General features: G+C 43.8%; 1 long non-coding RNA gene across 1 annotated transcript; it reads right to left on the bottom strand.

The window, feature by feature from the left end:
• Positions 1-13,451: 13,451 nt before the first annotated feature.
• On the bottom strand, positions 13,452-18,311 carry LOC123093274 (uncharacterized). The gene is made up of 4 exons (XR_006445228.1): positions 17,812-18,311; positions 17,570-17,625; positions 14,281-16,585; positions 13,452-13,792 (listed from the first exon to the last, which is right to left on the bottom strand). It is a non-coding gene; the product is annotated as an uncharacterized lncRNA (long non-coding RNA).
• Between the last annotated feature and the right edge of the window lie 8,351 nt (positions 18,312-26,662).

Raw genomic sequence — 26,662 nt, 5'->3', positions numbered from 1 at the left:
GAGACACCAATGGCGCCGCCGCCGGAGACACCAATGGCGTCGCCTGCGCGTTGTGCGAGTTGCTGGACGTGAAGCTGGGAACCAGGGGAGGCCCCTGTTGGCCGCCTGCAATCCACGTCGTCAGCCCATGAATCAACGTAGGCACCATGGCATTGAGCTTCGTTCCCAGTTGTTGTTCCACTTGCTCTTGGACAAGCTCCGGAATCCGTGCCACTTGTGCCTTGAGTGCTTCAACCTCGCGCATCTGGCTTTCCAAGCTGGCCTTTTTCTCCTTCTGCACACCAGCGGTATAGTATGACCCCCATTTTGTGGACAAGCCTTTGCCGGCCACACGACCAGCTGACGTCGGCTTAGTGAGCTTATCCTTGCTTTTCATTATGTTCAACGCCCTATTTAAAGGGCTGTCGAAAGGGGAGCTCTGAGACGACCCCGCGCTACTGCTTTCAGTTTCCTGCGAAAGGAACGTGAACCATTTAGAAATATTGGGGATTAGTTAGAGTGCAACCATATGGAGCTAATTACGCGGGGGTGTATTCCTTACCAGAACAAGCTCAAGCGCCCTGGTCTTCGGATCCGTGGTAAGCTCCTTTGTTATCAGGTCCTCCTTGTACCGGGCCCTGACATAGTTCCTGGTCTGCTTGTTACCGCTGTATTTCTCGAAGCGAGGCGGTAGGCCTTGCTCGGCATGCTCCGCATCCTCCTTGTCCCATATAGGCTCTGCCACTCTGTAACCGTCGGGACCGAGTTTGTGTTCCCCTAAGTTCAACTCCCGCATTTCTTTCCCCCACTGACTTGATTCGGTGGTTGCACTGCTCTCGCACTTTATCTTGAACTCCTTGTAGTCATCTTCGCTCATCAAAGGATATTTCGCCTTGATCTTCTCATAACTATCACCTTTATCAATCATTCTCTTCGCCGCGCTTTTCCAAGTAGACAGGGCCGTGCTCATCTTCGTGAGGGCGACACTGTTCACTTTATTCCCTGAGAGGCGTGTGTTTTCAAATTCGGCGGGGAACTTGTATCGTTCGTGCAGCTTCGTGAAGAGGAGGTTGCGCAAATTCCCTCGGTCCTTATGCCTAAGGTTCTCGGTGTTGATCGAGACGGTGCTCCGGAGAATGCACCTGAGCTGAACCGAGTACCCCTTGACTATATGTTTGGGCTCCGTTGGATTCCCGTCAGAGTCCACTTGAGTGAATTCCTCCTTGAGGGCGCAGAGCGCATTCGGGCGCCGGTCCTTCCTTTGCTTCTTCGGTTGGCTGCCATCTGTGTGTGCGCCGCCATCATCAGTGGTGGCATCCTCGGCGGCACCATCAGTGGTGTCATCCCCGACGCCACTAGGGGTTGTGTAATCAGGATCGGTGTCTTCCGCGGCGTCCTCATAGCGGTGAGGTTGTTCCTCCATCTCCTGGGACAGCTCCCAGAATTGCTTGCCGCCCGAACCACCGGCCTCATTGTTGTGGGCCATGTTTCGCTCTAAATAGGAAAAAAGTTTGGTCAAAAAGTTGGTTATTGTCAAGGAACAAGATCATGGTCTCATCATTTATGGTTTGTCGACACCGAGACACCCTAAAAGCCTAAGCTTTCATCATTTAGGGTTTGTCGACGCCGAGGCACCCTAAAAGCCTAAGCCGAGGTACCCTAGGTTGGGCCTAATCACTTGGCACTAATCACTTAGCTCTATTGCCACCTATGGTTTAATGCAGCAAGAATGGCGGGGCATTTGATCCTACTTAACTAAGTACTAAGATACCCCGTTCCATGCATTAGTCGCAAGTACCCCATATGTCCTATTTTTAGCAAAGTCATGCTAAAATTTCAGCATGACCTTTGCTGAAAATAGGACATACGGAGTACCCGAATTTGCCGGAACGGAAGTTAATCAACATTCCGGCAAACTCAAGGGCCTCTCGGGGTACCTGCAAATTCATCACGACACGATGGTCGGAGACAAAACCCAGCAAACTAGCAATATGATCATCATCTTTGCAAGATAGTAGCTCAAGTTTTTGACAGTAGCCTCTGAAGAAAACAACATTGCAACATTCAAGTTCACAGGATAAAAAAATCATCCACATTCACCAACCCACATGATGTTAAAACCCACATGAGCTGTAAACAGACTTAAAAAAACCCACATGATGTTATAACTGTATACACTGAACATGATGATACCAAATGGGAAGGAAAATTGTATCACTCTAGATTAGTGTAGCCACTATCTAACAAAACCAGAATGTTAACAAAATTACACCATGATGATACCAAATTCTTGTAGCAGTACAATGAGTTCACAGGATAAAAAATCATGTCACCAACCCAAACTGGTGGAGATACAGCAAACCAGAACCTCCCAGGTTTCTGCCATTTTATTTTTCCCACCGTATATGTTTTTTGATTCATGTCATGGTACTTGCTGTCAAACCAAGTATTTTCTTTCTACATAATCTGGGAAGTTTCCTTCTTACTGTCTCACTATCTTACTGTCTCACTACAAAAAACTAGTATGCTTAGTTGAGACTAGTATGCTTAGTTGCATTATGACAGACAAAAACTACAAATATTTGTGTTTTTAGTTGAGCAATACAGCGACAGTGTGATAGGCAAGTTTCAGCTGGCAAAGTGTCATGATTCAGACAACAGAGCAGCTAAGCATAGCAAGTGGATAGTTTAGTCAGTATACTAGTACTCTTTAGAAAGCATCAGACATATATTACCTGGAGGAGACTTTGTGGGAGAGTTGCCTGTGCATTGAAAATACAACGAGATCAGCAAAGGATAGTAAGATATATACTGAAATTATCATAACAAAATGCCAGCTAATGCCATGGTCAAAGAATAGATTATGATAGCTGGACAAGTACAGGTCAAACTAGATAATTTTCAGAACCGGTTTAACCACCGCAGGATAAAACAATGCATCCAAGACTGGGCTTAGACTAATATCCTCATAGCATAATCTGACATCAAGCAAATATTATAAGAACAGTGAAAATGTATGTTCACTGCAAATGAATATGGACCAAGTATCCTCTAAAATGCATCTAAATGCAAGCTCAGAGATTTGAACATTTGGAAAACTCTAGCTACTTAATTCTCCAACCCCCTTTTCTTGTCCAAATTTCTCCAACCCCCAACCCTAGAACACATCAGAAGGAAATAAAGAGGGGGTAGAGGGGGAAGCGGCTCGGGTGCTCACTTGGGAGGTCGAGGGCGACTCGGGGCAGCCAGAGCTAGTCGAGGCGGCGCGAATTCGGCGTCGAGCGGTGGCGCTCCTCCTGGGCAGGCCGCACGGTCGAGGGCGTCGAACGGTGGCGGTCCTCCTGGGCGTCCGAGCTCGTCCGGGTCCTCGTAGTCGAAGAGGAAGACGGCGGCGGTCCTCCTGGGCAGGCCGCGCGGTGTTGGACGGCGAGCACGTCGAGGGCGCAGGCAGGGCCGCGGGGGGAGGGGGCGCTTGGGCGGGAGGACGTCGAGGGAGGCGGCGCTCAGCTCGGGGACGGCGAGGGAGGCGGCGCTGGGCTCGGGGACGGCGAAGGAGGCGAGGGGGGCGGCGAGGGGGACGGCGAACACGGGGGGCATCGGGTGAGATCGATGAGGCAGGGGAGAGATTAGAGAGATTGGGGATTTAGTGTGGGGGGAAGCTTTCTAATGGCGCACCACCCCCTCGTGCGCCAGAAGTACGATTATTCTAATGGCGCACCACCCCACGGTGCGCCATTAGAATTTTGTTTTAATCTAGCCCACTAGCCCTATCTACAACCTAGCCCTATCTACAACAGAACCCACCCACTAGCCCGACTGGTCAGCACGCAGCACACACACCAGGAGGTCCTGGGTTTGATTCCCAGGCTCCCCAATATTTTTTATGTATTTCAAATGCTGTTTTTATATTTATTTGTGTTTAAATATGTTCAAACTTGTTTAAATCATAATAGTAATATTTTTTTTATAAAAACAGTAATAATTTTTTAAAAAATATGTTCAAATTTGTTACTTGAAAATATCATCGGCGGCGGTGGAGGGTTGCGGTGGGTCGTCGGCGGCGGTGGAGCTAGTGGGGGAGGGTGCGGGATCGAGATGGAGGGGGATCGAGATCGAGATGGAGGGGGAATCGAGATCGAGATGGAGGGGGATCGAGATCAAGTGTCCTCATGATTTCAAAAAGTGCCCATGAAATTTAAAAATATTCATGATATCAAAAAGTGCCCATGAAATACAATTGAGAAATGAAGACTACGATTTAAATACAATCGATCTTAGCTAGCTATCTGTTCATAATCTTCTTGCCCTTCTTTTTCGCAAATGGAGTTCTTCTGTGGAACGGGCGTCCTTTACGTAGGGTGGTCCTGCTTCTTCTTGTGGTGTGTGCTGCTACTTCATCGTCGTCGTCATGTTCGATCTTCGGGTCGCCGTACTTGTCGAAGTCTTGCTCATTGGCTACTCCATCCATTCCGATGATCTTCCTTTTGCCTCTCCTCACGACAACACGACTGGGCTTTGGTGGGTCGGTAATGAAGAAGCATTGGTCCACTTGGGAAGCCAGTGCCCATGGCTCATTTTTCGCGGTGACGTTTGCGCCCGCGGTCTTGGATTTGGCTTCGGGTATAACCATGGTGGTGAAATATCTGTCTTCTTTTAGGACGCTCTTGGCCCATATGACACGGAACATGGGCACCTTCTCTCTAGCGTAGCTCAGCTCCCAGATCTCCTCGATCCTTCCGTAGTATCTGTCCTAGTCCTTACCGGTGTAGGATTCCATCGTTACCCCGGAGTTCTGATAACCATCGCTCTTCATGTCCTTGTCCTCGGTGTAGAATGTGTAGCCGTTGATATCGTACGCCTCATAGGTCATCAGGTTGTGCTCGGCGCCCTGTGACAAGGCGAATATGAGTTGTTCTTCCACGGAAGAATCCTCATGTAAAGGGTACGACAGAAGCTTCTGCTTGAACCAACGCGTGAAACATGAGTTGTGCTCTTTGAGTATATCTCCGTCCGTCCTCTGTTGGCCTCGGTCATTGTACGTCTTCTCAATAAAGGTTTTGTGCTCTACCACCCAAGGATCGACCACGTCTATGTGTTGTAGTGCGACTAGGTTTGCTCTTTCAAAGTCAGCGAGTCGACCCTCGAAGTCGACATGCATTTCGCAGCGACCCTCACGGTGATCCCATCCAGCGAGCCTGCCGAGGTGCCTGTTGACGGGCAGACTGAAGGAAATATGCCCTAGAGGCAATAATAAAGTTATTATTATTTCCTCATATCATGATAAATGTTTATTATTCATGCTAGAATTGTATTAACCGAAAACATGATACATGTGTGAATACATAGACAAACATATAGTCACTAGTATGCCTCTACTTGACTAGCTCATTAATCAAAGATGGTTATGTTTCCTAACCATAGACATGTGTTGTCATTTGATTAATGGGATCACATCATTAGGAGAATGATGTGATTGACATGACCCATTCCGTTAGCCTAGCACTTGATCGTTTAGTATATTGCTATTGCTTTCTTCATGACTTATACATGTTCCTGTAACTATGAGATTATGCAACTCCCGTTTACCGGAGGAACACTTTGGGTGCTACCAAACATCACAATGTAACTGGGTGATTATAAAGGAGTACTACAGGTGTCTCCAAAGGTACATGTTGGGTTGGCGTATTTTGAGATTAGGTTTTGTCACTTCGATTATCGGAGAGGTATCTCTGGGCCCTCTCGGTAATGCACATCACTATAAGCCTTGCAAGCAATGTAACTAATGAGTTAGTTATGGAATGATGCATTACGTAACGAGTAAAGAGACTTGCCAGTAACAAGATTGAACTAGGTATTGGATACAGACGATCAAATCTCGGGCAAGTAACATACCGATGACAAAGGGAACAACGTATGTTGTTATGCGGTTTGACCGATAAAGATCTTCGTAGAATATGTGGGAGCCAAGATGAGCATCCAGGTTCCGCTATTGGTTATTGATCAAGAATCGTTCTAGGTCATGTCTACATTGTTGTCGAACCCGTAGGGTCCGCACGCTTAAGGTTTCGATGACAGTTATATTATGAGTTTATGAGTTTTGATGTACCGAAGGAGTTCGGAGTCCCGGATGAGATCGGGGACATGACGAGGAGTCTCAAAATGGTCGAGACGTAAAGATCGATATATTGGACGACTATATTCAGACTTCGGAAAGGTTCCGAGTGATTCGGGTATTTTTCGGAGTACCGGAGAGTTACGGGAATTCGCCGGGGAGTATATGGGCCTTATTGGGCCATACGGGAATAGAGGAGAGAGGCCAAAAGGAAGGAGGCCTGCGCACCCCCTCTGGTCCGAATTGGACAAAGGGGGCAGCCCACTTTTCCTTCTCCCTCTCCTCCTCTTTCCTTCTCCAACAAGGAAAGGAGGAGTCCTACTCCTCCTCTTTCCTTCTCCAACAAGGAAAGGAGGAGTCCTACTCCCGGTGGGAGTAGGACTCCCCCCTTGGTGCGCCTCCTCCATAGGCCGGCCACCTCCCCCCTTGCTTCTATATATATGGGGGCAGGGGGGCACCCCAAAGATACAACAACAATTGATCCTTGAGATCTATTAGCCGTGTGCGGTGCCCCTCTCCACCATAGTCCTCCTCGATAATATTGTAGCGGTGCTTAGGCGAAGCCTTGTGACGGTAGAACATCAAGATCGTCACCACGCCGTCATGCTGACGGAACTCTCCCTCGACACTCGGCTGGATCGGAGTTCGAGGGACGTCATCGAGCTGAACGTGTGCTAGAACTCGGAGGTGCCGTAGTTTCGGTGCTTGATCGGTCGGGCCGTGAAGACGTACGACTACATCAACCGCATTGTTCTAACGCTTCCGCTTTCGGTCTACAAGGGTATGTAGATTACACTCTCCCCTCTCGTTGCTATGCATCACCATGATCTTGCGTGTGCGTAGGATTTTTTTTTTGAAATTACTACGTTCCCCATCAGTGGCATCCGAGCCTGGTTTTATGCGTAGATGTTATTTGCATGAGTAGAACACAAGTGAGATGTGGGCGATACAAGTCATACTGCTTACCAGCATGTCATACTTTGGTTCGGCGGTATTGTTGGATGAAGCGGCCCGGACCGACATTACGCGTACGCTTACGCGAGACTGGTTTTACTGACGTGCTTTGCACACAGGTGACTAGCGGGTGTCTGTTTCTCCAACTTTAGTTGAACCGAGTGTGGCTACGCCCGGTCCTTGCGAAGGTTAAAATAGCACTAACTTGACGAACTATCGTTGTGGTTTTGATGCGTAGGTAAGAACGGTTCTTGCTCAGCCCGTAGCAGCCACGTAAAATTTGCAACAACAAAGTAGAGGACGTCTAACTTGTTTTTGTAGGGCATGTTGTGATGTGATATGGTCAAGACATGATGCTATATTTTATAGTATGAGATGATCATGTTTTGTAACCGAAGTTATCGGCAACTGGCAGGAGCCATATGGTTGTCGCTTTATTGTATGAAATGCAAACGCCCTATAATTGCTTTACTTTATCACTAAGTGGTAGCGATAGTCGTAGAAGCAATAGATGGCGTAACGACAACGATGCTACGATGGAGATCAAGGTGTCGCGTCGGTGACGATGGTAATCACGACGGTGCTTCGAAGATGGAGATCACAAACACAAGATGATGATGGCCATATCATATCACTTATATTGATTGCATGTGATGTTTATCCTTTATGCATCTTATCTTGCTTTGATTGACGGTAGCATTTTAAGATGATCTCTCACTAAAATTTTCAAGAAGTGTTCTCCCTAAGTATGCACCGTTGTGAAAGTTCTTCATGCTGAGACACCACGTGATGATCAGGTGTGATAGGCTCTACGTTCAAATACAATGGGTGCAAAACAGTTGCACACGCGAAATACTCATGTTAAAACTTGACGAGCCTAGCATATACAGATATGGCCTCGGAACACGGAGACCGAAAGGTCAAACGTGAATCATATAGTAGATATGATCAACATAGTGATGTTCACCATTGAAAGCTACTCCATCTCACGTGATGATCGGACATGGTTTAGTTGATTTGGATCACGTGATCACTTAGATGACTAGAGAGATGTCTGTCTAAGTGGGAGTTCTTAAGTAATATGATTAATTGAACTTAAATTTATCATGAACTTAGTACCTGATAGTATTTTACTTGTCTATGTTTGTTGTAGATAGATGGCTCGTGCTGTTGTTCCGTTGAATTTTAATGCGTTCCTTGAGAAAGCTAAGTTGAAAGATGATGGTAGCAATTACACGGACTGGATCCGTAACCTGAGGATTATCCTCATTGCTGCACAGAAGAATTACGTCCTGGAAGCACCGCTGGATGCCAGGCCAGCTGCAGATGCAACTGACGACGTTAAGAACATCTGGCAGAGCAAAGCTGATGACTACTCGATAGTTCAGTGTGCCATGCTTTACGACTTGGAACCGGGTCTTCAACGACGTTTTGAACGTCATGGAGCATATGAGATGTTCCAGGAGTTGAAGTTAATATTTCAAGCAAATGCCCGGATTGAGAGATATGAAGTCTCCAATAAGTTCTATAGCTGTAAGATGGAGGAGAATAGTTATGTCAGTGAACACATACTCAGAATGTCTGGGTATAATAATCACTTGATTCAACTGGGAGTTAATCTTCCCGATGATAGTGTCATTGACAGAATTCTTCAATCACTGCCACCAAGCTACAAGAGCTTCATGATGAACTATAATATGCAAGGGATGGACAAGACAATACCCGAGCTCTTCACAATGCTAAAAGCTGCGGAGGTAGAAATCAAGAAGGAGCATCAGGTGTTGATGGTCAATAAGACCACCAGTTTCAAGAAAAAGGGCAAAGGGAAGAAGAAGGGGAACTTCAAGAAGAACAGCAAACAAGTTGCTGCTCAAGAGAAGAAACCCAAGTCTGGACCTAAGCCTGAGACTGAGTGCTTCTACTGCAAGCAGACTGGACACTGGAAGCGGAACTGCCCCAAGTATTTGGCGGATAAGAAGGATGGCAAAGTGAACAAAGGTATATGTGATATACATATTATTGATGTGTACCTTACTAATGCTCGCAGTAGCACCTGGGTATTTGATACTGGTTCTGTTGCTAATATTTGCAACTCGAAACAGGGACTACGGAATAGGCGAAGATTGGCTAAGGACGAGGTGACGATGCGCGTGGGAAATGGTTCCAAAGTCAATGTGATCGCGGTCGGCACGCTACCTCTACATCTACCATCGGGATTAGTTTTAGACCTAAATAATTGTTATTTTGTGCCAGCGTTGAGCATGAACATTATATCTGATCTTGTTTGATGCGAGACGGTTATTCATTTAAGTCAGAGAATAATGGTTGTTCTATTTATATGAGTAATATCTTTTATGGTCATGCACACTTACAGAGTGGTCTATTTCTATTAAATCTCGATAGTAGTGATACACATATTCATAATGTTGAAGCCAAAAGATGCAGAGTTAATAATGATAGTGCAACTTATTTATGGCACTGCCGTTTAGGTCATATCGGTGTAAAGCGCATGAAGAAACTCCATACTGATGGACTTTTGGAATCACTTGATTATGAATCACTTGGTACTTGCGAACCATGCCTCATGGGCAAGATGACTAAAACGCTGTTCTCCGGAACTATGGAGCAAGCAACTGATTTGTTAGAAATCATACATACCGATGTATGTGGTCCAATGAATGTCGAAGCTCGCGGCGGATATTGTTATTTTCTCACCTTCACGGATGATTTGAGCAGATATGGGTATATCTACTTGATGAAACACAAGTCTGAAACATTTGAAAAGTTCAAAGAGTTTCAGAGTGAAGTAGAAAATGATCGTAACAAGAAAATAAAATTTCTACGATCTGATCGTGGAGGAGAATATTTGAGTTACGAGTTTGGTTTACATTTGAAACAATGCGGAATAGTTTCGCAACTCACGCCACCTGGAACACCACAACGAAATGGTGTGTCCGAACGTCGTAATCGTACTTTACTAGATATGGTGCGATCTATGATGTCTCTTACTGATTTACCGCTATCGTTTTGGGGTTATGCTTTAGAGACGGCCGCATTCACGTTAAATAGGGCACCATCAAAATCCGTTGAGACGACGCCTTATGAACTGTGGTTTGGAAAGAAACCAAAGTTGTCGTTTCTTAAAGTTTGGGGCTGCGATGCTTATGTGAAGAAACTTCAACCAGATAAGCTCGAACCCAAATCGGAGAAATGTGTCTTCATAGGATACCCAGAAGAGACAATTGGGTACACCTTCTATCACAGATCTGAGGGCAAGATTTACGTTGCTAAATTCGGATCCTTTCTAGAGAAGGAGTTTCTCTCGAAAGAAGTGAGTGGGAGGAAAGTAGAACTTGATGAGGTAACTGTACCTGCTCCCTTATTGGAAAGTAGTTCATCACATGAACCGGTTCCTGTGACAACTACACCAATTAGTGACGAAGCTAATGATATTGATCATGAATCTTCAGATCAAGTTTCTACTAAACCTTGTAGGTCTACCAGAGTAAGATCCGCACCAGAGTGGTACGGTAATCCTATTCTGAAAGTCATGTTACTTGACCATGGCGAACCTACGAACTATGAGGAAGCGATGATGAGCCCAGATTCCGCAAAATGGCTAGAGGCCATGAAATCTGAGATGGGATCCATGTATGAGAACAAAGTATGGACTTTGGTTGACTTGCCCGATGATCGGCAAGCCATTGAGAATAAATGGATTTTTAAGAAGAAGACTGACGCTGATGGTAATATAACTGTCTATAAATCTCGACTTGTTGCAAAAGGTTTTCGACAAGTTCAAGGGGTTGACTACGGTGAGACTTTATCACCCGTAGCGATGCTTAAGTCTGTCCGAATCATGTTAGCAATTGCTGCATCTTATGATTATGAAATTTGGCAAATGGATGTCAAAAACTGCATTCTTGAATGGATTTCTGGAAGAAGAGTTGTATATGATGCAACCAGAAGGTTTTGTTGATCCAAAAGGTGCTAACAAAGTGTGCAAGCTCCAGCGATCCATTTATGGACTGGTGCAAGCATCTCGGAGTTGGAATAAACGCTTTGATAGTGTGATCAAAGCATATGGTTTTATACAGACTTTTGGAGAAGCCTGTATTTACAAGAAAGTGAGTGGGAGCTCTTTAGCATTTCTGATATTATATGTAGATGACATATTATTAATTGGAAATGATATAGAATTTCTGGATAGCATAAAGGGATACTTAAATAAAAGTTTTTCTATGAAAGACCTCGGTGAAGCTGCTTATATATTGGGCATCAAGATTTATAGAGATAGATCAAGACGCTTAATTGGACTTTCACAAAGCACATACCTTGATAAAGTTTTGAAGAAGTTCAAAATGGATCAGGCAAAGAAAGGGTTCTTGCCCGTACTACAAGGTGTGAAGTTGAGTCAAACTCAATGCCCGACCACAGCAGAAGATAGAGAGAAAATGAAAGATGTTCCCTATGCTTCAGCCATAGGCTCTATCATGTATGCAATGCTGTGTAACAGACCTGGCGTGTGCTTAGCAATAAGCTTGGCAGGAAGGTACCAAAGTAATCCAGGAGTGGATCACTGGACAGCGGCCAAGAACATCCTGAAATACCTGAAAAGGACTAAGGATATGTTTCTCATATATGGAGGTGACAAAGAGCTAGTCGTAAATGGTTACGTCGATGCAAGCGTTGACACTGATCTGGACGATTCTAAATCGCAAACCGGATACATGTTTTTATTAAACAGTGGAGCTGTAAGTTCGTGCAGTTCTAATCAAAGCGTCGTGGCGGGATCTACATGTGAAGCGAAGTACATAGCTGCTTCAGAAGCAGCAAATGAAGGAGTCTGGATGAAGGAGTTCATTTCCGATCTAGGTGTCATACCTAGTGCATCGGGACCAATGAAGATCTTCTGTGACAATACTGGTGCAATTGCCTTGGCAAAGGAATCCAGATTTCACAAGAGGACCAAGCACATCAAGAGACGCTTCAATTCCATCCGGGACCAAGTCCAGGTGGGAGACATAGAGATTTGCAAGATACATACGGATCTAAATGTTGCAGACCCATTGACTAAGCCTCTTCCACGAGCAAAACATGATCAGCACCAAGACTTCATGGGTGTTAGAATCATTACTGTGTAATCTAGATTATTGACTCTAGTGCAAGTGGGAGACTGAAGGAAATATGCCCTAGAGGCAATAATAAAGTTATTATTATTTCCTCATATCATGATAAATGTTTATTATTCATGCTAGAATTGTATTAACCGGAAACATGATACATCTATGAATACATAGACAAACATATAGTCACTAGTATGCCTCTACTTTACTAGCTCATTAATCAAAGATGGTTATGTTTCCTAACCATAGACATGTGTTGTCATTTGATTAATGGGATCACATCATTAGGAGAATGATGTGATTGACATGACCCATTCCGTTAGCCTAGCACTTGATCGTTTAGTATATTGCTATTGCTTTATTCATGACTTATACATGTTCCTGTAACTATGAGATTATGCAACTCCCGTTTACCGGAGAACACTTTGGGTGCTACCAAACGTCACAACGTAACTGGGTGATTATAAAGGAGTACTACAGGTGTCTCCAAAGGTACATGTTGGGTTGGCGTATTTCGAGATTAGGTTTTTTCACTCCGATTATCGGAGAGGTATCTCTGGGCCCTCTCGGTAATGCACATCACTATAAGCCTTGCAAGCAATGTAACTAATGAGTTAGTTACGGAATGATGCATTACGTAACGAGTAAAGAGACTTGCCAGTAACAAGATTGAACTAGGTATTGGATACCGACGATCAAATCTCAGGCAAGTAACATACCGATGACAAAGGAAACAACGTATGTTGTTATGCGGTTTGACCGATAAAGATCTTCGTAGACACTACACCATAGCACTACATCCCCAACAGACAAGCTGGTCGGGAATCCAAGTTTCACCAACAGACAGTTGGACGGGAAAGACTAGTGCCGACCGATAACGTCTGTTGGGGAAAGTCCAGACGGGAAAAGCTTTTCCCGACCGACATAGCTTTCCCGACCGACTGCTTGACAGCTATGGAGTATCTTTCCCGACCGACAGTCTGTTGGGCCTGCCATGGGCCTTTCCCGACCGACAGCCTGTTGGGGAAACCATGGGCGTTTCCCGACCGACTATTGGACAGGGTATTCTTTCCCGACCAACATTCTGTTGGGCCTGGCATTAGCCTTTCCCAACTGACTGTCAGACGAGGTTTGTTTTGCTGACCAACAATCAGCCAGGATTTTTCTTTGCCAACCAATAGTTCTTCTACATTTAATTCAATCAGCCATAGCTTTAATTAACATATGGTATTGATTGTAAGTATAGTCACCAAGACACCATACATCAGGCTCACATCAGGTGCCCCAAACATTTTTTATTCGATTAACTATTTGTCACATACATACACTACAGTCTGCTCTAAACATTACCACCAAGACACCATACATCAAGTTCACAAAAGGACATGTAAAAGATGCAAGTATGAGACATCAGTTGTACAAAATTTAGAACAGTAAAACTGAGCCTAAAGGGAGCTCTCTCTCGCTCCCAGTCATTTTGGCCGTCAGAATACACATTTAGACCGTTTCTGACCTTTTGATCATGTTTCTGCGCCAAAAAAAAAAAGAAATCTAAAACATCTAGTTGACGAAGATCATTGGCTTCATGGTTCCGTGTGAGTGCTCTCCTTTGGTTTGTTTCCTACAAAAGTTAAACAATTCTCAATTATAATACACTAATAGAAGCTAGACTACAGTAGCAAAATTCCAACAAAGAGATCATCACATTCTCAAAAATATAAATAGTAATAAATACAGAGAATTCAATAGCCATGTGTTAACACTAACATTGATCCTCGGCTGAGATCACCCCAGCCGGCCCACCATCTCCATAAGGAGTTGATAGGTCAACAAAGGAGTTTGTTTCTTCTCATTAAAAATAACATGCTTATCTAGCTATTTAATTTGATTTCATGGACTACACTTGTGCAGACTTATTATACAAAATTGTAGATCTTACTAGGATAACTTAAGTAACTAGGCTTAACTATGATGTACTTTCCATAGCAGATGTGTGCTAAGCATAGAGTTTTTTATACTATTCTTCCTGAAAGCGGATTGACAAGCTGGTGAATACATCCCTTATTTTGACTTTAAATTTCAAAAAATAAACAAGATGGGTCAAGTTACCTTCACATGCCAGCTCGGGAAAGATGTTTTTCCGTCTAGCTATGCTCAAGAACGCACCTGGTCCACTATGGTAGCTACATACTGTAGTGATGAGATTCCTTGTCCCAACATTGATGGATGCCCTCACCCAGATATAAGAAATCTTGCTCCACTACCAGCAACAGAAAAAAGGGTTTCTTCAGATCCTCACAACCGAGGTATACATTCATCAAGATCTGGAATTCTTTCAGTTTCTCCTCGAGATAAATTATTTTAATATTCACTTCACTAATAGAACAGTACTATATGAAAAGTTTTTCTTTTGTACAAATCCAATATGAATCCCACCATCTGCTAATAGTATATGTTGTTGGAAATAAAGATGGTCAGACTACATTAATAACACAAGTCCATGAAATGTTCCAGATTTAGGCAGCAACTACTTTGTTTATCAAGGAAATCGACAACATAACAAAATATCATTTTTATCTGTGATAATCATAAATAAGCATCCAGTCAGGTCAAATAACAGATATAGTATCCAAGACAGAAGATGTGAACACGAGCGATTAAAGGCTCACAAAATAGTGAAAGCGACACAAACAAGTTTGAATATTGATATACTCAGCCAAATATAGTTTAGTGCTGAAATATTAATAAGTAATTGCTGAAGGGAAACTCAAAATAAAATGTGAATGTTGCGTGCATAGCTTTGCACTGTTAAGGTCATGAAACCAGCCCACTTACAAGCATGGCATCAACTATTACATCACAGGGCAATTGAATTGCTGCACATACATGAACCATTACTCTACAGGAAACTATCTCATAATTTCTTGCTCTCTAGTTTGAGAGTAATTTGGTTTAGTTCATCTTTACAACAGTTTTAAGTTATTAGGAACACCATGACATCTAAATAATTCCAATAGCATTTATGTCAACCATGCATTATGTTCCAATATAGTATACACACTACCACATCACAACTTTTCCATTAATTTTGGATGGTTAAGGTCATAACAGTAGCTTTATGTACTGCCCACTCATACAAGCATGACAACTTTATATGCATAGCTTTGCACTGTTAAGGTCATGACAACAACCCAGTTATTCAAGCATGACATTAGTTATTCCTTCACAAGTCAACTGAATAGTTGCATATAAAAGATCTATTATACTCTACAAGAAAAGTGCTCATAATTATTTCATCAATAGTGATTGCTTGCAAGAATGTGCCAGTTGGAGAAGAGGATATTAACAGTAGGCGAAGCATCATGGAAAAAGGACATCATAAGTGTCAAATGTCAACATATCCCTATTGTTGTTCTACAAGATAATATCGCGATATGACTAATAGTTTCTTCTAGAGAATGGTTGAATTAAGTTCATTCCATATGTAACACATCTTTTACTTAATCTGCTAACACACTCCGTTGAAATTGGTAAACTATATCATTTAAAGTTCCACTGGTAGATCATAAACCATCATATTGATAACACTTACCTATCTCCATCTGTCCAACTTTTATTCAATACAAGCTGAACTCAGCTGAAAAATAAAGTCAAAATCAAAGCATTTATATGCCTCGCAATAGATAACAGGAACAATGTAGTTTTTACATTCAAAATCTCAACCAAACAGATCTGAGCAATACTTTAAAAATGTCAAAATCAAGGCCTAGAAACACCTCACAATGGATTAGGAACAATTTAGTTGTTAAAGGAACTATTGCTACGCAAGTACAATTTTGTCAAACATGAACACCACCTTCCAGTGTGTGCATATGTGTGTGTATTTGATGATTGACTAGCCAAGTTTACATGCATATATCTGAATATTAATGACCTTATTTCTGATAGCATAGAATTCTGAATGAGTGTTTTGTTTCACGCTTCTCTTGAATAAGAGAAATGGAGACATGATAATGTTAGGATCGAGGAGGTATGCACATGAATTAATTTTCAAATAGATATCAGGGCTTTAAATGGAACATCTTGAAGCTTTCCTTCCCCACTAGAAAAACTGAGCGAGATTTATCTCAATAATGTTTCAGTTATAATAACCAAGAGAAACTATATGTGCATACAAGTGTTTTAGAAGCTACAATATAGTAGTGGCAAGTTAGGATATAGGTTCCATTCGTTTCATCCATCCTTATACAGTGTAATTTCTACGGATTGATAGTAGTGACCACAATGCACATGCAATACAATGGAAAACACTAATACAAGTATTGTTCACTCTGTTCGATTGGTAAGTTTACCTTCTATTATAATACAAGCAGTCTCCAGTATATGATTTTGTTCAAATGTCCAGCGTCGAAACCTAAACAGTAAGAAACCAGCATGTAACCTGTTAGTCATAAATTCTGCAAGGTGTAAAATTGATAATATAGGTTCCAACAGAAACAACAAAATTCTAGAATGATATATCAACAAGTCAATTAGAGTTAAAAAATAGCACAAACTGGAGTGAAATGTCCATATCATGTAGTTCACAACAGAAAACAACAAAACAAGTTATTTATCAACTTATCTTAGCAAAGAAATAAGTAATGACTAATGACATGTATATTGTGTAGGGGCAGTGCTGATATGCTGCACTGTACCCATAGTAGCCGGGAACGCGGGTCGACGCCGCGTCCCGTGTACCGGGTTCATCGACCCCAATCGAGGGTCGGGAACGAGTGCGGGTCGATAGGATTCGACGGCTAGTACGCGTTCCCATGATGACCGGACGTTGCAGGTATACAAGGAATGGAAAAACACGGCGTGGCCGTAACTGTAGGGGAGATAATTTAGGAACAGAAGGCCAGAAAGGACGTAAAATAACAACGGTCCTCTAATACAGGATGGACTTCCTTAATTTGCTCTTGCCCTTGAACGATATTGCACTCTTTCCTTAATCTGTTTTTGTTTCCATGTACAATACTTGGAAGGATCAAACTGATCGACCCGGGCTCATCGTCCCTGATTTAACAGGATCGCGTTCCCACTGTCGAACGGCCGTTCCAGAGATGTATACCTCAATCGATCCCTAGTTTTGGCAACCAGCGATCCTCGACCCTCATTCCCGTACCTCGACCCTCTCGAACCAGAAACTTGGCAACTATGACTGTACCCATATGACTTTTGACCAACTGTTATTTACAACGTTCAGACAAAATTCTTTTGCAGAAACAATGCAAACCAACTACAAACTGAAAGAAAAAGAGTGTCATCGACATCCAGGTCGAGGACAGCAAACATATATGTTGGCAATATTAGTTTAGTCATCCTCTCTTATATACTACAAAGATTAGAGGTGTACCCGCTTTTTCCTTATCATGCTGCTTTGCAGTTTCATCTCTCTATTGCCGGATCGATCTGCGGATGTGAAAAGGAAAGGTAAAGAATCATTGTTTGCTAATAATCAAACAACTATGATCTAGGAAAGATGTGAAGTTCTATTGCAAACTGAGTAACTGACGGACATGGATATGAGAGAATTCAAGATAAACAAAGACATGCATACCGTTGCACATCAAATTCAAGATAACGGGAAGGACTCACTGATTCGAGGTAGGGGTCGAAGGGCGCAGCCACTAGGAGAAACGCAAGACAGCGGCAGAGCGCCACCACCAGGGAGGAACGTGTAGTCACCACCAAGAAGAACGAGCCTCTGCCCGGAGCGCGAGGGTAGGGGCGGCGGTCTGGCTGCACCCAAACGGCATGGCAGCATGCGCCGTCCCGTGCGGCAGGTGGGGGAGGAACGGATCTATGCGGCAGCCACCGGCGGCCGGCATGGCACGGACGCAGGGGTAGTGGATCTACGACGTTTGGGCTGCTAGCGCTCCATGCGGAGAAGGAGTGCGAGAGGGGGGAGCCCTTCATGGCTAGACGTGCACAGATCGACGGCCGCGTACCTTTCCTCCACTTCGGGGCGGAGCTCAATCTGAGGGAGAGGGGTGGGGGAAGAGGACGGGAGCCGCCGCCGCCGCCGCCGCTCAGATCGGGAGAGAAAGAGATAAGGGAGAGAGGGCGGAGAGATAGGGTGGGCTGTGGGGATGAGGGGCCGAAAATTTTAGATGGGCTTCGCGCGCTAAGTTTCCCACGCACGCGTGCGCGGATATTTTGAGCGGCCCAATTGGCGACCCATGGTCGGTCGGCATTATTTGCCGACTAACAGTTTGATAGTAGTGCACTTTTTACTGCCCAACGGTTTGATGCTATATGCTTCAGCATTCCCGACCGACAGTTGGGTGGTACACGTGAGTATTACCGACCGACAGTTTGATAGAAGTTTTTCCGACCTGCAGTCGGACGGCGAAAGTGACTTTTGCCAACACACGTCGGTAGGGAATGCAGTGTCGTGGTGTACTGAGAATATGAGGGAGCCAATATGAGCATCCAGGTTCCGCGATTGGTTATTGACCGAGAATAGTTATAGGTCATGTCTACATTGTTCTCGAACCCGTAGGGTCCGCACGCTTAAGGTTTTGATGACAGTTATATTATGAGTTTATGAGTTTTGATGTACCGAAGGAGTTCGGAGTCCCGGATGAGATCGGGGACATGACGAGGAGTCTCAAAATGGTCGAGACGTAAAGATCGATATATTGGACGACTATATTCGGACTTCGGAAAGGTTCCAAATGATTCGGGTATTTTTCGGAGTACCGGAGAGTTACGGGAATTCGCCGGGGAGTATATGGGCCTTATTGGGCCATACGGGAATAGAGGAGAGAGGCCAAAAGGAAGGAGGCCTGCGCACCCCCTCTGGTCCGAATTGGACAAAGGGGGCAGCCCACTTTTCCTTCTCCCTCTCCTCCTCTTTCCTTCTCCAACAAGGAAAGGAGGAGTCCTACTCCTCCTCTTTCCTTCTCCAACAAGGAAAGGAGGAGTCCTACTCCCGGTGGGAGTAGGACTCCCCCCTTGGTGCGCCCCTCCATAGGCCGGCCACCTCCCCCCTTGCTCCTATATATATGGGGGCAGGGGGGCACCCCAAAGATACAACAACAATTGATCCTTGAGATCTATTAGCCGTGTGCGGTGCCCCTCTCCACCATAGTCCTCCTCGATAATATTGTAGCGGTGCTTAGGCGAAGCCCTGCGACGGTAGAACATCAAGATCGTCACCACGCCGTCGTGCTCACGAAACTCTCCCTCGACACTCGGCTGGATCGGAGTTCGAGGGACGTCATCGAGCTGAACGTGTGCTAGAACTAGGAGGCGTCGTAGTTTCGGTGCTTGATCGGTCGGGCCGTGAAGACGTACGACTACATCAACCGCGTTGTTCTAACGCTTCCGCTTTCGGTCTACAAGGGTATGTAGATTACACTCTCCCCTCTCGTTGCTATGCATCACCATGATCTTGCGTGTGCGTAGGAATTTTTTTGAAATTACTACGTTCCCCATCAGTGGCATCCGAGCCTGGTTTTATGTGTAGATGTTATTTGCACGAGTAGAACACAAGTGAGTTGTGGGCGATACAAGTCATACTGCTTACAAGCATGTCATATTTTGGTTCAGCGGTATTGTTGGATGAAGCGGCCCGGACCGACATTACGCGTACGCTTACGCGAGACTGGTTTTACCGACGTGCTTTGCACACAGGTGACTAGCGGGTGTCTGTTTCTCCAACTTTAGTTGAACCGAGTGTGGCTACGCCCAGTCCTTGCGAAGGTTAAAATAGCACTAACTTGACGAACTATAGTTGTGGTTTTGATGCATAGGTAAGAACGGTTCTTGCTCGGCCCGTAGCAGCCACATAAAATTTGCAACAACAAAGTAGAGGACGTCTAACTTGTTTTTGCAGGGCATGTTGTGATGTGATATGGTCAAGACGTGATGCTATATTTTATTGTATGAGATGATCATGTTTTGTAACCGAAGTTATCGGCAACTGGTAGGAGCCATATGGTTGTCGCTTTATTGTATGAAATGCAAACGCCCTGTAATTGCTTTACTTTATCACTAAGCGGTAGCGATAGTCGTAGAAGCAATAGATGGCGTAACGACAACGATACTACGATGGAGATCAATGTGTCGCGTTGGTGACGATGGTAATCACGATGGTGCTTCGAAGATGGAGATCACAAGCACAAGATGATGATGGCCATATCATATCACTTATATTGATTGCATGTGATGCTTATCCTTTATGCATCTTATCTTGCTTTGATTGACGGTAGCATTTTAAGATGATCTCTCACTAAAATTTTCAAGAAGTGTTCTCCCTGAGTATGCACCATTGTGAAAGTTCTTCATGCTGAGACACCACGTGATGATCGGGTGTGATAAGCTCTACGTTCAAATACAACGGGTGCAAAACAGTTGCACACGCGAAATACTCAGGTTAAAACTTGACGAGCCTAGCATATACAGATATGGCCTCGGAACATGGAGACCGAAAGGTCAAACGTGAATCATATAGTAGATATGATCAACATAGTGATGTTCACCATTGAAAACTACTCCATCTCACGTGATGATCGGACATGGTTTAGTTGATTTGGATCACGTGATCACTTAGATGACTAGAGAGATGTCTGTCTAAGTGGGAGTTCTTAAGTAATATGATTAATTGAACTTAAATTTATCATGAACTTAGTACCTGATAGTATTTTACTTGTCTATGTTTGTTGTAGATAGATGGCTCGTGCTGTTGTTCCGTTGAATTTTAATGCGTTCCTTGAGAAAGCTAAGTTGAAAGATGATGGTAGCAATTACACGGACTGGGTCCGTAACCTGAGGATTATCCTCATTGCTGCACAGAAGAATTACGTCCTGGAAGCACCGCTGGGTGCCAGGCCTGCTACAGATGCAACTGACGACATTAAGAACGTCTGGCAGAGCAAAGTTGATGACTACTCGATAGTTCAGTGTGCCATGCTTTACGGCTTGGAACCGGGTCTTCAACGACGTTTTGAACGTCATGGAGCATATGAGATGTTCCAGGAGTTGAAGTTAATATTTCAAGCAAATGCCCGGATTGAGAGATATGAAGTCTCCAATAAGTTCTATAGCAGTAAGATGGAGGAGAATAGTTCTATCAGTGAACACATACTCAGAATGTCTGGGTATAATAATCACTTGATTCAACTGGGAGTTAATCTTCCTGATGATAGTATCATTGACAGAATTCTTCAATCACTGCCACCAAGCTACAAGAGCTTCGTGATGAAATATAATATGCAAGGGATGGACAAGACAATACCCGAGCTCTTCGCAATGCTAAAAGCTGCGGAGGTAGAAATCAAGAAGGAGCATCAAGTGTTGATGGTCAATAAGACCACCACTTTCAAGAAAAAGGGCAAAGGGAAGAAGAAGGGGAACTTCAAGAAGAACAGCAAACAAGTTGCTGCTCAAGAGAAGAAACCCAAGTCTGGACCTAAGCCTGAGACTGAGTGCTTCTACTGCAAGTAGACTGGACACTGGAAGCGGAACTGCCCCAAGTATTTGGCGGATAAGAAGGATGGCAAAGTGAACAAAGGTATATGTGATATACATATTATTGATGTGTACCTTACTAATGCTCGCAGTAGCACCTGGGTATTTGATACTGGTTCTGTTGCTAATATTTGCAACTCGAAACAGGGACTACGGAATAGGCGAAGATTGGCTAAGGACGAGGTGACGATGCGCGTGGGAAATGGTTCCAAAGTCAATGTGATCGCGGTCGGCACGCTACCTCTACATCAACCATCGGGATTAGTTTTAGACCTAAATAATTGTTATTTTATGCCAGCATTGAGCATGAACATTATATCTGATCTTGTTTGATGCGAGACGGTTATTCATTTAAATCAGAGAATAATGGTTGTTCTATTTATATGAGTAATATCTTTTATGGTCATGCACACTTACAGAGTGGTCTATTTTTATTAAATCTCGATAGTGGTGATACACATATTCATAATGTTGAAGCCAAAAGATGCAGAGTTAATAATGATAGTGCAACTTATTTATGGCACTGCCGTTTAGGTCATATCGGTGTAAAGCGCATGAAGAAACTCCATACTGATGGACTTTTGGAATCACTTGATTATGAATCACTTGGTACTTGCGAACCGTGCCTCATGGGCAAGATGACTAAAACGCCGTTCTCCGGAACTATGGAGCGAGCAACTGATTTGTTAGAAATCATACATACCGATGTATGCGGTCCAATGAATGTTGAAGCTCGCGGCGGGTATCGTTATTTTCTCACCTTCACGGATGATTTGAGCAGATATGGGTATATCTACTTGATGAAACACAAGTCTGAAACATTTGAAAAGTTCAAAGAGTTTCAGAGTGAAGTAGAAAATGATCGTAACAAGAAAATAAAATTTCTACGATCTGATCATGGAGGAGAATATTTGAGTTACGAGTTTGGTTTACATTTGAAACAATGCGGAATAGTTTCGCAACTCACGCCACCTGGAACACCACAACGAAATGGTGTGTCCGAACGTCGTAATCGTACTTTACTAGATATGGTGCGATCTATGATGTCTCTTACTGATTTACCGCTATCGTTTTGGGGTTATGCTTTAGAGACGGCCGCATTCACGTTAAATAGGGCACCATCAAAATCCGTTGAGACGACGCCTTATGAACTGTGGTTTGGAAAGAAACCAAAGTTGTCGTTTCTTAAAGTTTGGGGCTGCGATGCTGATGTGAAGAAACTTCAACCAGATAAGCTCGAACCCAAATCGGAGAAATGTGTCTTCATAGGATACCCAAAAGAGACAATTGGGTACACCTTCTATCACAGATCTGAGGGCAAGATTTACGTTGCTAAATTCAGATCCTTTCTAGAGAAGGAGTTTCTCTCGAAAGAAGTGAGTGGGAGGAAAGTAGAACTTGATGAGGTAACTGTACCTGCTCCCTTATTGGAAAGTAGTTCATCACATGAACTGGTTCCTGTGACAACTACACCAATTAGTGATGAAGCTAATGATATTGATCATGAATCTTCAGATCAAGTTTCTACTAAACCTCGTAGGTCTACCAGAGTAAGATCCGCACCAGAGTGGTACGGTAATCCTATTCTGAAAGTCATGTTACTTGACCATGGCGAACCTATGAACTATGAGGAAGCGATGATGAGCCCAGATTCCGCAAAATGGCTAGAGGCCATGAAATCTGAGATGGGATCCATGTATGAGAACAAAGTATGGACTTTGGTTGACTTGCCCGATGATCGGCAAGCCATTGAGAATAAATGGATTTTTAAGAAGAAGACTGACGCTGATGGTAATATAACTGTCTATAAAGCTCGACTTGTTGCAAAAGGTTTTCGACAAGTTCAAGGGGTTGACTACGATGAGACTTTCTCACCCGTAGCGATGCTTAAGTCTGTCCGTATCATGTTAGCAATTGCTGCATTTTATGATTATGAAATTTGGCAAATGGATGTCAAAAACTGCATTCTTGAATGGATTTCTGGAAGAAGAGTTGTATATGATGCAACCAGAAGGTTTTGTTGATCCAAAAGGTGCTAACAAAGTGTGCAAGCTCCAGCGATCCATTTATGGACTGGTGCAAGCATCTCGGAGTTGGAATAAACGCTTTGATAGTGTGATCAAAGCATATGGTTTTATATAGACTTTTGGAGAAGCCTGTATTTACAAGAAAGTGAGTGGGAGCTCTGTAGCATTTCTGATATTATATGTAGATGACATATTATTAATTGGAAATGATATAGAATTTCTGGATAGCATAAAGGGATACTTAAATAAAAGTTTTTCTATGAAAGACCTCGGTGAAGCTGCTTATATATTGGGCATCAAGATTTATAGAGATAGATCAAGACGCTTAATTGGACTTTCACAAAGCACATACCCTTGATAAAGTTTTGAAGAAGTTCAAAATGGATCAGGCAAAGAAAGGGTTCTTGCCCGTACTACAAGGTGTGAAGTTGAGTCAAACTCAATGCCCGACCACCGCAGAAGATAGAGAGAAAATGAAAGATGTTCCCTATGCTTCAGCCATAGGCTCTATCATGTATGCAATGCTGTGTACCAGACCTGACGTGTGCTTAGCAATAAGCTTGGCAGGAAGGTACCAAAGTAATCCAGGAGTGGATCACTGGACAGCGGTCAAGAACATCCTGAAATACCTGAAAAGGACTAAGGATATGTTTCTCATATATTGAGGTGACAAAGAGCTAGTCATAAATGGTTACGTCGATGCAAGCTTTGACACTGATCCGGACGATTCTAAATCGCAAACCAGATACGTGTTTTTATTAAACGGTGGAGCTGTAAGTTGGTGCAGTTCTAAACAAAGCGTCGTGGCGGGATCTACATGTGAAGCGGAGTACATAGCTGCTTCAGAAGCAGCAAATGAAGGAGTCTGGATGAAGGAGTTCATTTCCGATCTAGGTGTCATACCTAGTGCATCAGGACCAATGAAGATCTTCTGTGACAATATTGGTGCAATTGCCTTGGCAAAGGAATCCAGATTTCACAAGAGGACCAAGCACATCAAGAGACGCTTCAATTCCATCCGGGACCAAGTCCAAGTGGGAGACATAGAGATTTGCAAGATACATACGGATCTGAATGTTGCAGACCCATTGACTAAGCCTCTTCCACGAGCAAAACATGATCAGCACCAAGACTTCATGGGTGTTAGAATCATTACTGTGTAATCTAGATTATTGACTCTAGTGCAAGTGGGAGACTAAAGGAAATATGCCCTAGAGGCAATAATAAAGTTATTATTATTTCCTCATATCATGATAAATGTTTATTATTCATGCTAGAATTGTATTAACCGGAAACATGATACATGTGTGAATACATAGACAAACATATAGTCACTAGTATGCCTCTACTTGACTAGCTCATTAATCAAAGATGGTTATATTTCCTAACCATAGACATGTGTTGTCATTTGATTAATGGGATCACATCATTAGGAGAATGATGTGATTGACATGACCCATTCTGTTAGCCTAGCACTTGATCGTTTAGTATATTGCTATTGCTTTCTTCATGACTTATACATGTTCCTGTAACTATGAGATTATGCAACTCCCGTTTACCGGAGGAACACTTTGGGTGCTACCAAACGTCACAACGTAACTGGGTGATTATAAAGGAGTACTACAGGTGTCTCCAAAGGTACATGTTGGGTTGGCGTATTTCGAGATTAGGTTTTGTCACTCCGATTATCGGAGAGGTATCTCTGGGCCCTCTCGGTAATGCACATCACTATAAGCCTTGCAAGCAATGTAACTAATGAGTTAGTTACGGAATGATGCATTATGTAACGAGTAAAGAGATTTGCCAGTAACAAGATTGAACTAAGTATTGGATACCGACGATCAAATCTCGGGCAAGTAACATACCGATGACAAAGGGAACAACGTATGTTGTTATGCAGTTTGACCGATAAAGATCTTCGTAGAATATGTGGGAGCCAATATAAGCATCCAGGTTCCGCTATTGGTTATTGACCGAGAATAGTTCTAGGTCATGTCTACATTGTTCTCGAACCCGTAGGGTCCGCACGCTTAAGGTTTCGATGACAGTTATATTATGAGTTTATGAGTTTTGATGTACCGAAGGAGTTCGGAGTCCCGGATGAGAACGGGGACATGACGAGGAGTCTCAAAATGGTCGAGACATAAAGATCGATATATTGGACGACTATATTCGGACTTCGGAATGGTTCCGAGTGATTCGGGTATTTTTCGGAGTACCAGAGAGTTACGGGAATTCGCCGGGGAGTATATGGGCCTTATTGGGCCATACGGGAATAGAGGAGAGAGGCCAAAAGGAAGGAGGCCTGCGCACCCCCTCTGGTCCGAATTGGACAAAGGGGGCAGCCCACTTTTCCTTCTCCCTCTCCTCCTCTTTCCTTCTCCAACAAGGAAAGGAGGAGTCCTACTCCTCCTCTTTCCTTCTCCAACAAGGAAAGGAGGAGTCCTACTCCCGGTGGGAGTAGGACTCCCCCTTGGTGCGCCTCCTCCATAGGCCGGCCACCTCCCCCCTTGCTCCTATATATATGGGGGCAGGGGGGCACCCCAAAGATACAACAACAATTGATCCTTGAGATCTATTAGCCGTGTGTGGTGCCCCTCTCCACCATAGTCCTCCTCGATAATATTGTAGCGGTGCTTAGGCGAAGCCCTGCGACGGTAGAACATCAAGATTGTCACCACGCCGTCGTGCTGACGGAACTTTCCCTCGACACTCGGCTGGATCGGAGTTCGAGGGACGTCATCGAGCTGAACGTGTGCTAGAACTCGGAGGTGCCATAGTTTCGGTGCTTGATCGGTCGAGTCGTGAAGATGTACGACTACATCAACCACGTTGTTCTAACGCTTCCGCTTTCGGTCTACAAGGGTATGTAGATTACACTCTCCCCTCTCGTTGCTATGCATCACCATGATCTTGCGTGTGCGTAGGAATTTTTTTTTTGAAAT

Source organism: Triticum aestivum, chromosome 4B (assembly GCF_018294505.1).
Source record: "Triticum aestivum cultivar Chinese Spring chromosome 4B, IWGSC CS RefSeq v2.1, whole genome shotgun sequence".
NCBI lineage: Eukaryota > Viridiplantae > Streptophyta > Magnoliopsida > Poales > Poaceae > Triticum > Triticum aestivum.
Note: the sequence above shows the minus strand (reverse complement) of the source record. Positions and strands in the feature narration are given on the sequence as shown.